The 12,276-nt window shown below is 36.7% G+C and overlaps 1 pseudogene across 1 annotated transcript; it reads left to right on the top strand.

Annotated features, from left to right (window-relative positions):
- Positions 1 to 10,718: 10,718 nt before the first annotated feature.
- LOC147566269 (3-ketoacyl-CoA synthase 6 pseudogene) lies at positions 10,719 to 12,199 on the top strand (annotated as a pseudogene). Its single transcript, XR_015230746.1, has one exon. The product of XR_015230746.1 is annotated as a 3-ketoacyl-CoA synthase 6 pseudogene (transcript).
- Positions 12,200 to 12,276: the final 77 nt, after the last annotated feature.

The following is a 12,276-nucleotide window of genomic DNA, read 5'->3' as shown; positions in this document are numbered from 1 at the left end:
TACGAAAGAATGGAAGCCATAAATCTAGTAAAGGGTTACTAGAAACTATTAATGGAAAATAAAAGGAATCGACCTTCGATTAGTTGATAATTCGCAAGGTTTAATCGGACTGCATCCGTAGTCAACTAAAATGTCACCTCCGACAAAAGTATGAGAGACACACAAAATGTCTAAGGCATAAGGTAAATTTTGAGAATAACCTTGACTAGTAAATTGAGTATGTAAAAGGGGTTTTACGGAAGAGGACTTAAATTTACAAACTCTCGTTATCGGAAATAAATTAGTTATTTCACAGTCGTCTAAATCTGGTTTAGTATTTAAACGACAGTCCACGGATAATAAAACATTCCAAATAGGTTTGTCAGATACTTGATCTGATAAATGAAACCCTATTAATTGAACTTGGAATATTTAATTATCATTGTTGTCCAGGTCATTACATGGACAACAATGACTTAAGAAGACTAGCACGTGAGTCGAGGAGATAACGCTGTTTCATGGGCTATAGGAACAGGAGTATTCAAATCGACTATGTGGGTGTACTATTAGGAATATACACTAGGTAACCCTCAAATGAGAAGTACATCAATTGCGATGAACGTCAAAACACTTGTCATTGACAAGATTGGAGAGATTCCTCAAAACATGAGTGTTTTACTCATCTTATATAAGGAATGCCCGACTTTGGTTCTGCCAAACGCCGCGCCGTAAAAGCAGGTTATAAAAGAGGATACTAGGAAAGACATGATAGACATGAAGTTGAGTGGGAGTACAAGAATGGATTGTGTCATCCTAATTACATTAGAAAAAAGTGTCTCGAGGCCGCTTGATGAGTAGCAACTGAAAATGCATGGTCGCGCTCAAATGGATTAAAAGTTAATCATTTGTCTTTGACAGTTGTACTCGGTATCGAGAAAGTCTGAAAGATATGATGTATCAGATGGGATACAAATTGACACGGGAATCGAGCATTACACTTGTTCTAAGTACAAGTGGGAGTCTGAAGGAGACGCCCTTCAGCCAAAGATGCAATGTGAGCAATTTGTTGGATATGACAATTGATGAAGAAGATCATCAAGTCCGGGCCATTTAGGAGTCGTAGTGTTTAGCTAGAAACTAACTACGATCGTCGAATAACGAAGTAATTCACGGCTAATTTCGATTGAATCCTACATTAGGTTACACATAAGAATATATATTTGATCGGATGATATGACTAGTAGGATGAGACAAATAACCATGAGAGAGTCCCATAAACATGTCTCATAGGCCTAAAAGATGTTTAGGCAAAGATAGCACAAAAGGCCCGAAATAAGGAATTTTGGGCTGGGGGCAAAAAGTGAAGTTTTTGGGGCCGGATTGGGCGGCCTTGGCTGGCCGGTTTCCCTAATGGGGCCGGTCAGATCTGCCCTTTTGGGCATGGTTTGGACGGCCACATGTTAGGGAAGTAGGAAAATAGAAACTAGTTTCTATTTTCGACTATTTCCTTAATCTTATTCAAAAAGGACTTTTAGGAACTTCTAATTAGGGTGTGACTCTAACTTAGGGTTCTATATAAGGTCTCTTAGGGACTTTAATAAGGTGTGTAATTTCTCAAGCAGGTTTCTTACTCCACATCAAGTAGAGAGAGAAAGTGAGCTAATTTTCAAGCTATCTAACTAGTCATAAAGAAGAAGGTGTTCTTCATATCAAACCAACAAGGTGAGAGATCAAGTTGATCATTTGGGTGTCTTCAGTAGAGGAGCAACTCGTGGGGCTCTTGGTCTTCGTATTCGATTGGAAAGGTAATCCTAAACTCTTAGTTAATTATTAGCTTATGCATGATGATCTTAGGACCATACTAGCATTAGACATGAGATGTCTGAGATTCCTCTTAGAACACTAGAAGACACCACAACCCTACACTCAATTCCAACAACCTTTTACTCGCTTCCCTCAATCTCGACCCAATAATAGCAATTCTTTTAATCAAAATATAAATCGCAACAGAGGGTCAAGAAATTAAAATCATTCTTCTCAAGAAAGGAATTTTACTTCCAATAATGGTTCCAATCAGATGAAGACTTACGATCATCAAGCTTCAAGGAACAATAATGGAGAACAATCTACTTGTCAGATTTTCTCATAAAGTGGAACATAATTGTTTTTTTAACTTTTGACCCTTTTCAGTACTGTGTGAAGGACTTAACTTCGAACCAAACTCTTTTCCAAGGGCCAGCTAAAGGAGGTCTCTATCCAATACAGCTTCACACTGACACTTCTTCCAAACCCCAAATAAAGGCTTTGATTGCTAGACCAACATCTCTTACTCTTTCGCACAAAAGGCTGGGACATCCCTTTTTTCAATCTTCACAAAAGTTGAAGCACTTGTTTTCATTTACTTCTTTAAAGTCTATTTTTTTTACTGATTGTCAATTAGGCAGAAGCAAGAAACTTTCATTTCAATTCTCTACTGTTGTAGCTTCTTTACCTTTACAACTGTTGCATATAGACCTATGGGGTCCTGCACCTATTGCATCTATTAGTGGATTTCAGTATTATGCTAATGTGATAGAGATGAATTTACTAAATTCTGCTAGGTTATTCCTTTAACACATAAATCACAATTCACTTCTGTCTTTATTACCTTGTTACTGCCATTGAGAACCAATTAGGACATAAAGTTAAAACTATTCGTACTGATGAGGGTGGAGAATTCCTATCTACATCTCTCAGAATTTTTCTTCAAGACAAAGGCATTTTACATCAAATGACCTGTCCTCACACACCTAAACAAAATGGTGTGGTTGAGTCTTAACATAAACACTTGATTGATCTCACTACAACATTGCTTATTCAATCTTGTCTCTCTAGTTTCTATTGGCTTGAGGCACTTAACACAACAAATTATCTCATCAACGATTTTCTTAGGGTATTTGGATGTGGCTGTTATCCTTGGCTGAGATCTTATGCACACAACAAGCTTGAACCTAGAAGCAAAGAGTGTATATTCATTGGTTATGCTCAGAATAAAAAAGGCTACAAATGCTTAGACATCACATCAGGAAGAGTATATATCTTTAGACATGTAGTTTTCAATGAGGATTACTTTCCCTTAAAATCAACAACAATATCATTACCTACCATGTCATCATCACCTACTAGTTCTTACTCCGTTCATATATCCCCCATTCAGACTTCATCTTCTCCATTAAACCCAATTGGTAATTCAGGTCCTTCTGTCAATTCTAATGATACTCTTATTGATCATTCTATTGATTCACACAATTTCTTCTCAAATTCCAATTCTATCATTGAACCAACACCACTGCCTCTTCCATCATCTGCTGAGCCTATCATTGAGTTGGACCAATGCTAAACAACAAGTGTTCCACTCCAAAATCAAACACCTCGCTCTGGATTTTCATTTTATTCGAGAATTGATTGCCAACAAAAGAATTCAACTCTCCTATATTTCTACAAATGATCAACCAACATATGTTCTTACTAAGGCACTTCTTGGCCCTCGGTTTGTTCTTTTCAGATCCAAGCTTAAGCTCTTGTCAACAGCTTTAGCTTGAGGGAGGGTAATAGAGCATAATTACTAAATTTAAGTTTGGAGTTGGACTAATGCTAAACAACAAGTGTTCCACTGGATTAGAACCTTCGTGGGTAGTTAGAATTAGTTAAGAGCTGTACATAGGTTAGTCCACTCTTGTGACACACTATAATAACTGCTTTTGGTTGTTATAAGTTAGTTAAGAGTTAGTCAGAGAATAAGAGAGTTTCTTAGAGTTTGTTATACTTTTCTCTTTAAATATCTCTGTAATCTCTTCGATTCTTTCTTAATGAGAATCAGTTTCACTATCTACCTCTCATCTATTTGTTCCAGAACAACAGGAAGACAAACACCAACAAGAAGAACAAGTACCAATTTCAGAAATGTTCGAGAAGCCATTGATTTTGTCCTCAATGGAGCTAGAATTTGAGATGGATTCTTTCTTTACGAATGTTATTGGTCAAGTATTAGATGATTTTGGTGTCTGGGATGATACTCAACATTATCAATTTAATGAACAACTGAATGATCTTCTGAATTTGGATTTCAAGATTGAGGAGCTTGTTGTAATTGGTAAGCCTATGAACATTGTCTGCCCATAATTTTTACAACATATGCAAGTATTATTATAAGTTTTAGTGTTAGGGTTTATGTAAAATCTCAAGAACTGAAGAAGAATTCACACAAGTTCTTGAGAATGAAACGTTTTGTTGGTGACATTTTGTTTTGTTGCCAATTATGAAATTGAGTATGAGAAATATTTCAAGTTGTAAGTTGTGAACTTGGGTTTTCTTGTTCTACCAGAGCCATACCAATGTTTTAAACTTCTTAGTATGCTCGTGTCTTTCTTATTAACAGTCAGATTAGTTGTTAGTTATACTTAACTAAATCTTAACCTAACTTTCTCTCTCTAAAATCGAAATCTCAATTCTGTTAATCTCTCTCTTTAAAACCCTATAAAAGGAAAGCTTGTAATCCATTTGAGAGTTGTTGAAGTAATAATATCAAAGCTTCACTTTTCATGGTATCGGAGCCCTAGCTAGTTCTTTTTCGAATCGATGAATTCGGGAAAACTCAATTGGGACTAAATTCAAGAACAAGATAGCTTCAAACCGACAATGGTTTCTGCTATTCTTTGTCATTATTCGAGTTAGATTCTCAAGTTTGTATTGGAAAAGAGTTGAATCTTCTGTATCAAAGAATCAAAGATTCAATCTCTTCACGAAATGGGTACTAATCAAAACCCTAATTTAGGTCAGTCTTCTCATAATACAAATATTACAAGTTTAATCTCTGCTCGTTTAGATGGTTCAAATTTCTTGGTCTGGAAGGACCAAATTGAGAATACCCTAATTGGAAATGATCTAATTTCTTATATTGATGGCACAAATGAAGAAAGCTCACAATTGATTGTTCTTGAGGGAAGAGATGTTGTTAACCCAACCTATCTTCAATGGCGGAAAAATGACAGTTTTGTCAAATCTTGCATTAAAGCCATTATTCTTACTCAATAGCATCAGATATATTGGGTTTGAACACAACAAGAGAAATTTGGACTTATCTTGAGCTAATCTTTCTTCAAGAATTTGAGGCTAAGAAATCTTCTTTCAGACATAAGCTTCTGTTGAAAGTGTCTTGAATATGGGTTGATATCGAACCCGGTTTACGACCCGCCGACCGGCTTACAAGGCAATGGTAATGTGAAGCAGGGCTGGTATGCGAAACTGAATACTGAGACAGAGCTGGTATGCGAAGTAGGGTTCGAGGCAGAGCTGGACTACGAGACAGAGTTGGAATGCGAAGGTAGGCTTATGTCGGTTATTAGTTTTAACATATCCATGTATAATGTCGGCTGTAGAGAGAGAGAGTCGGAGAGGCGGTGGGATTAGGGTTTAGTGGCTATATACACTAAACCCTAAGGAGATATCAGTAGCACAATCTCATGAAATCTCATGTCTAAACTTGTTTGCTTATCATAGTGGAAATCATCGCGCCGTTGTCGCCATGGAGTAGGTCTCACCAACCGAACCACGTAAATCTCTGTTTTCTGTTCTTGATTGTTCTTTATTTCCTATTGCTTCTGCTTGATTACTCGTATTGATCACATTAAAACCCGATTGACATAACAGCTTCAAACCATCAAGAAAGGTTCAACATCCATTTCTGAATACGTATGTAAGATAAAGAATATTGCTGATTCACTTGTGGCTGTGAATGATCGAGTTTTTTACTCAGAATTCTCACAAATTGCTCTTCAAGGTCTAGGAAAAGAGTATTCGCAATTTGTTATTACAATTCAGAATAGAGAGAGATCTTTAAATTTTGCTGAACTCAGAAGTCGACTAACCCATCATGAGCATTGGCTCAGAGAACAGGAAACCATTAATGAGCATGAGTCTTACTTTGTCAAGAGATTTCCAACTAGGGGCATGTCTCGATCTTCCCCATTTCAACGTACAAGATCAATTACGCCGAATCAATCTTTTAATTCTGGGTCAAGATTTTCATCAAAAACAAATCCTTCTCCAGTTAGGAATAATTTCCTTGATTATACGAATATACCTTGTGTTATTTGCTACAAATGGGGTCACACAGCTGGACAATGTCGCATGAGTTTCAAAGATTTTTCAGAGTCAAGTTCCTCACAAAAACTCCCACCAAGAAACTTTGCTAATCTCCATTTACAAGAGATTGAAGAGGATGAAGATGAAGGGGAGGACTTCTTAGAACAACAGGAAGAAGAGGAAGAGCAAGCTCACTTTGGAGCACTGATAAGAATCCCTCTTCCCCAGCTGAAGAGATTCACTTAATTAGCCACAGTGTCAAAGATGGGAAGTGGATAGCTGACACAGGAGCCACAAGTCATATGACACATACCATGGGTATTCTCAATCACAGTTCTCCCTATAGAGGTGATAAGGAAGTTATGATAGGAAATGGGCATTGTCTGGACATTAGGAATACTGACAGAGCTACTGTGATTGTTGGTGCACATACTTTCGAGCTCAAAAAGGTATTACATGTCCCATCTATTCATACGAATCTCCTATCTATCTCAAAATTCACTAAGGAAAAATTCTGCAGTGTTGAGTTCTTACCTTGGGGGTTCCTTATTAGAGATCTATGGTCCAAAGAGGTCCTTGCTGATGGTCCAATGGTGAATAATCTGTACAGTATTGACTTTACTACGAGTCTATGTGATAGTCCATCAGAGATGCCACTGGAGCAAGCTTATAGTGTCAATGCCACACCTAGGACTTGGCACACCAGACTATGTCATCCCTCCAAAGATGTAATCTCAGTTTTGGAAAGAAGTCAGCAGATTTCCATTTCTTCCAAAGACAACTATGATCTCTGTACCTCATGCCAGTTACGGAAAAGTCAGAGACTTCCTTTCTCTTCACCCACAAGCTCCTCCTCCACTCCACTCGAATTGATTCACTGTGACATATGGGTCCCTCTCCAGTCACTATAAATTCTGGTGTTAGATACTATATTTTATTTATGGATGACTTTAGTAGTTTCTTTTGGATATACCTAATGAAACAAAGATTTGACAGTTTGGGGTGTTTTCAACACTTCCAAAGGCACTATGAAAAGCTTTTATCTACCTATCAAGAGCTTTCAGAGCGATGGTGCTTTGGAATTGGCCAAGGGTGAGTTTCAAGCCCATCTAAATAAGTGTGGGATGCTGTTTAGAAGTTCTTGCCCATATACCCCACAACAAAATGGGAAAGCTGAAAAAAATAGGCATATCACATCTGTGGGCAACACTTTGTTGTTTCAAGCTTCTATGCCCAAACATTTCTGGTATCATGCCTATTCTACTGCCACTTATCTTATCAACAGGACACCTAGTAAGATATTATCCTACAAAACTCCATATGAAGTGTTATTCAATAGGAGTCCAGATTACAACATGATTAAAGTCTTTAAGTCTACCTGTTATCTTTATCTTGGTAACAGTAAGAGTGATAAACTCAGCCCAAAGTCCGCAAAATGTGTGTTTATTGGTTACAATCCTTGCATAAGGGGTTTAAATGTCTAGACTTAACCTCCAACGAGGAATATGTGTCTAGACATGTTAAATTTGATGAGAACTTTTTTCCTTTCAGGGATAAGTCTAAAGTGTCTGCTTCTTTAGATCAGGAGTCCATCTCCCCTTATGAAATTTACCTGCTTTACCTTCTAGCTGTGACACTTATTTAGGTGATCACCATACCAATTATCCTGATACTGACCAAACTATCATCACCACTCAACCTCAGATAGAAAATGTTATAACTTCACCCACTCCAACAGTTGACTCTTCTATCATAAATACTCACTCTATGCAAACAAGGTTAAAAAGTGACATCACCAAACCTAAATAGATTCTTGATCATGTGGCTTTTATGACATCTCCCCATGTGCTTCATTCATCTTTTTTTGCTGATAAAAGTCTGTCCATGCCTAAACCTACTTCTTATAAAGAGGCTAGCAAAAGTGAGCACTGGTGTAAAGCTATGTTTGAAGAATTTTAGGCTCTTCTTTAGAATAAGACTTGGTCTTTGGTCCCTAAACTTCCTTCCATGAATGTTCTTGGCAGTAAGTGGGTATTCAAAGTCAAATATAGGTCAGATGGTTTCCTTGAGAGATACAAAGCTTGGTTGGTAGCACAAGGCTACAACCAGCAAGAGGGTATTGATTATCAGGAAACTTTCAGCCCAGTGGTTAAAATAGAAACAGTGAGAGTTGTGCTCACACTGGCAGTTACAAATTCCTGGCCTATTCATCAACTTGATGTATCTAATGCTTTCCTCCATGGGGATTTATCTGAGAATGTTTATATGAAGAAGCCACAAGGGTTTATTGACCCTAATTACCCTGACTTTGTGTGTCATTTGCACAAGTCTCTGTATGGACTTAAGAAGGCCCTAAGAGCCTGGTTTACAAGGATAGCAAGCTATCTGGTTAGCTGGGGTTTTCATAAGAGCTCCTTAGACTCTTCCATGTTTTTCTATACAGCAAATGGTCAACTCTTGATTTTTCCTTTTTATATGTGGATGATATAATTTTGACTGGTTCAAGTAAAAAATTCATTAAGAGTCTGGTTCATGATTTGGGAACAAAATTTGCTATGAAGGAACTGGGCATTCTTCACCATTTCTTGGGCATTGAGGTTCATAGATGTTCTGCCTCCCCCTCTCTTCAACTTACTCAGACAAAATATATAGTTGAGATTTTCTAGAAGGCAGAGTTAGTGGATTGTAAACCTAGCATTGTTCCTGTGTCTCATGGCAAACGAGTGTCTAAGATGGATGAAACTCTACTTAATGATGCACTATTTTATAGGAGTATTGTCGGTGGATTATAGTATGCTACTATGACTCGACCAGATGTGACATATGCTGTCAACTACCTATCTCAATTTATGTACCAACCTCGATCAGTTCACTTGGTTTTGCTCAAGAAGGTTCTCAGATATTTGAAAGGAACCATTGGGGCTGGCATTACCATAGCCTCAGGAGATATCTCTTCTCTATCAGGATACTCAGATTTGGAATGGGGGAGTTGTCCAGATTCAAGGAGGTCTACGAGTGGGTACTGTATCTTTTTGGGGTCTTCTTTGATTTGATGGTCCTCCAAGAAGCAAAATATAGTTTCTCGATCATCAACTAAAGCGGAGTATAGAGCATTGTCATTTGCTTTTGAGTTTCTCAGAAGCAAACTTTTGTTCCTTCCTTCATTGGAATATCTGTTTGAGGGGGGTTGTAAGAGACAAGAGAGAGAAGGGGCTGATGTTAAAGACTGAAGATAGAAGAGGGCTTAAGTGTAGATTAGGCAGTTAAAGAATGGATAAAAGTGAGAATAGTTTGTTTCTATGGGGACTCACATCACACGCTTGGTTCGCTCTTGTCTTTCTTTTTAACGGTCAGATTAGTTGTTAGTTATACTTAACTAACTCTTAACCTAACTTTTTTTTATTTGAAATTGTCAACGGGTTAAAGGGCCCGCCCCTTTACAACGAAAGAATCAAAAAATTAACCAATGAAAAGTTCAAATCAACTATAATAAACCATATAAATTTAACATCAAGATAAAAAAAACAAAGAAACTAAGGATGACGGACTCTGATAACACCCCTTTTATCATCCCTCAAAATCTTTTGTAGGTCTTCCGGTAATTCTGTTGGTAACAACTCAATAGTCCCACTAGCAGGTCGCATCTTCGAGAGATAGTCGGCTGCCTGATTTATCTCTCGAAAAACATGTGCAATGGAGCACTCCTCAAATTGTTCCCATAGCGTCCGGATCTCTCGAAATAGCCTAACTTTCTCTCTAGATCTTACCTGGACACATACTCTAGCCAGGATTCGGCTGGATATGTCCCACGCGAATAGACATTTTCCTATTTAATTTTTCTTACGTTTGGTTAAATGAATGGCAGGCTTTGCTTGCGTTAGTTTCTTTTACTTTTTACTGTTGTAAGAAGATAAAACCATATTGGGTCATATATTGACCTCTTTTCATAGTTCACTAAATTTTAAAGTTGCCAAATAAAGGGGAAGGTTACTAATGAATGATAAAATAATTGTGTTTAGTATATTTTCTTACGTTTCTTTTGTTGAAACAACGTATTGATCGAAACAAAAATATATTTCAAATTAGGGTGTAATTTGTGATATGTTGTCACACATGAACAACCATATGAATGAATGGACAACACATCTAGTGTATTTGTGTGGAAAACGGCTTTACTGGATATACTCAAGTTCACAAATCCAAAATCAATATAAAAATGGCTTACTGTCATTTTCAGTTAACACCCCAAGGATTCGGTCCTTCAAATATATATTTTCTTTATGTTATCATAAGCTATAGCTTTCACGTATCAATAAAATGATTTCTACTAAAAAGCCTTTTAAGCAATTTTTCTTGCAAGATGCACAAAATATGTATAGTCTAAAATTTCAATTATACAAGTAGTTTGATTTTGATTTGTGAACCATTAGGGGCGGGTTAAAACCCCCATGTAGTTTAAAAGACTGTCGCTTATAAGGCAAAGCGTTTTGTATTTTTAACAGCCGAGCGTTTTCGGTATTTTATGTCACCATTTGTTTCTTATTTAAAATTATTTCTATTCCCCAAGATCACTCCTTTTTGGTTTTATATTGGTTGGTCATTAAGTGGTTGATATCCTTATATCATAAGACTTCATTTACCTCCAATTCTGTTCATCTCAAATATATGAAACTAGGTTTTCAGTTCCTTATAAGTTATAAACAACTTCCTCACATTTCTCCTCATACCCATAATGGCTACATCTTTCATGAAACTATTTCCTTTAGCCCAAGAAGAATTACTAAACCTAAATCATGTTCAAATTCTTTCTTCTTTACTCCTCATAACTATAATTACAACTCTGTATTTCATATCCAAACCAAAATCAATCTACCTTGTTGATTACACTCTTTATAAACCACCTGTTTCATGTAGAGTTCCTTACTCAACATTCATGGAACATTCAAAACTCAACAATATCTCTGATCCACAAAGTGTTCATTTCCAAATGAGAATTCTTGAAAGATCGGGTCTTGGTGAAGAAACTTGTTTACCACCTGCAAATAATTATATCCCACCTAAACCATCTATGGAAGATTCAATACTTGAAGCTCAATCAATTATTTTTTCGGTCACGGATTTGCTTATTAAAAAGACGGGTATTCATCCGAAAGACATTGATGTATTGGTTTTAAATTGTGGTATGTTTTCGCCAACCCCGTCGATGTCTGCTATGGTAGTAAACAAGTACAAAATGAGAAGTAATATAAAGAGTTTTAATCTGTCTTGTATGGGTTGTAGTGCTGGTCTGACATCGATCGATCTAGCTCGAAATTTATTACTAGTCCATCAAAACTCTTATGCTTTAGTCATAACTTTAGAAGTAATAACTCCTAGTTATTACAGTGGAAAACAAAGATCTATGCTTTTACCGAACTGTTTATTTAGAATGGGTGGTGCAGCTATACTTTTATCAAATCGTGGAATTGAAAAACCACGTTCGAAGTATAATTTACTTCGTGTTGTTAGAACCCATAAAGGATCAGATGATATAGCATATAAATGTATTTATCAAGAAGAAGATCCTCAAGGCATCAAAGGTGTTTCTCTTTCGAAACATTTAAGGACAATAGCTAGTGAAGCTCTAAGATCAAATTTAACAACTATAGGACCTCTTGTTCTTCCTGCATCTGAAAAACTTCTCTTTTTGTACACCCTTGTCATTCAAAACGTATTAAACCCTAAAAGAGGACCTTATATACCTAATTTTAAGAAAGCATTCGAGCATTTTTGTATCCATGCAGGTGGAAAAGCTGTAATAAATGAGTTACAGAAGAAACTTGAATTATCAGAACAGCATGTAGAAGCTTCAAGGATGACACTTCATCGTTTTGGTAATACGTCTTCGTCTTCTTTATGGTATGAACTTGGTTATATTGAAGCTAAAGGAAGGATGAAGAAAGGTGATAGGGTTTGGCAAATTGCATTTGGAAGTGGGTTTAAATGTAATAGTGCAGTTTGGAGATGTAATAAGGCTATTGAAAAAGATAGTGATAGTCCATGGTTTGATTGTATTGATAGGTATCCAGTTGAAATTCCTGACATTGTTAAATTTTAGCTATACTTCTAAAGCAATGATACAAGTCCATAGTATAATTATCTGAGTGAGTTTCTAAGCTAATCCATATGTTTACC

The sequence above is a fragment of the Eschscholzia californica genome, unplaced genomic scaffold (assembly GCF_041429995.1).
Source record: "Eschscholzia californica isolate CP2 unplaced genomic scaffold, dmEscCali1.0.p SCAF_1, whole genome shotgun sequence".
In the NCBI taxonomy this organism is placed as follows: Eukaryota; Viridiplantae; Streptophyta; class Magnoliopsida; order Ranunculales; family Papaveraceae; genus Eschscholzia; species Eschscholzia californica.
The sequence above is the reverse complement of the archived record's forward strand: the minus strand, read 5'-3'. Positions and strand labels throughout refer to the sequence as shown.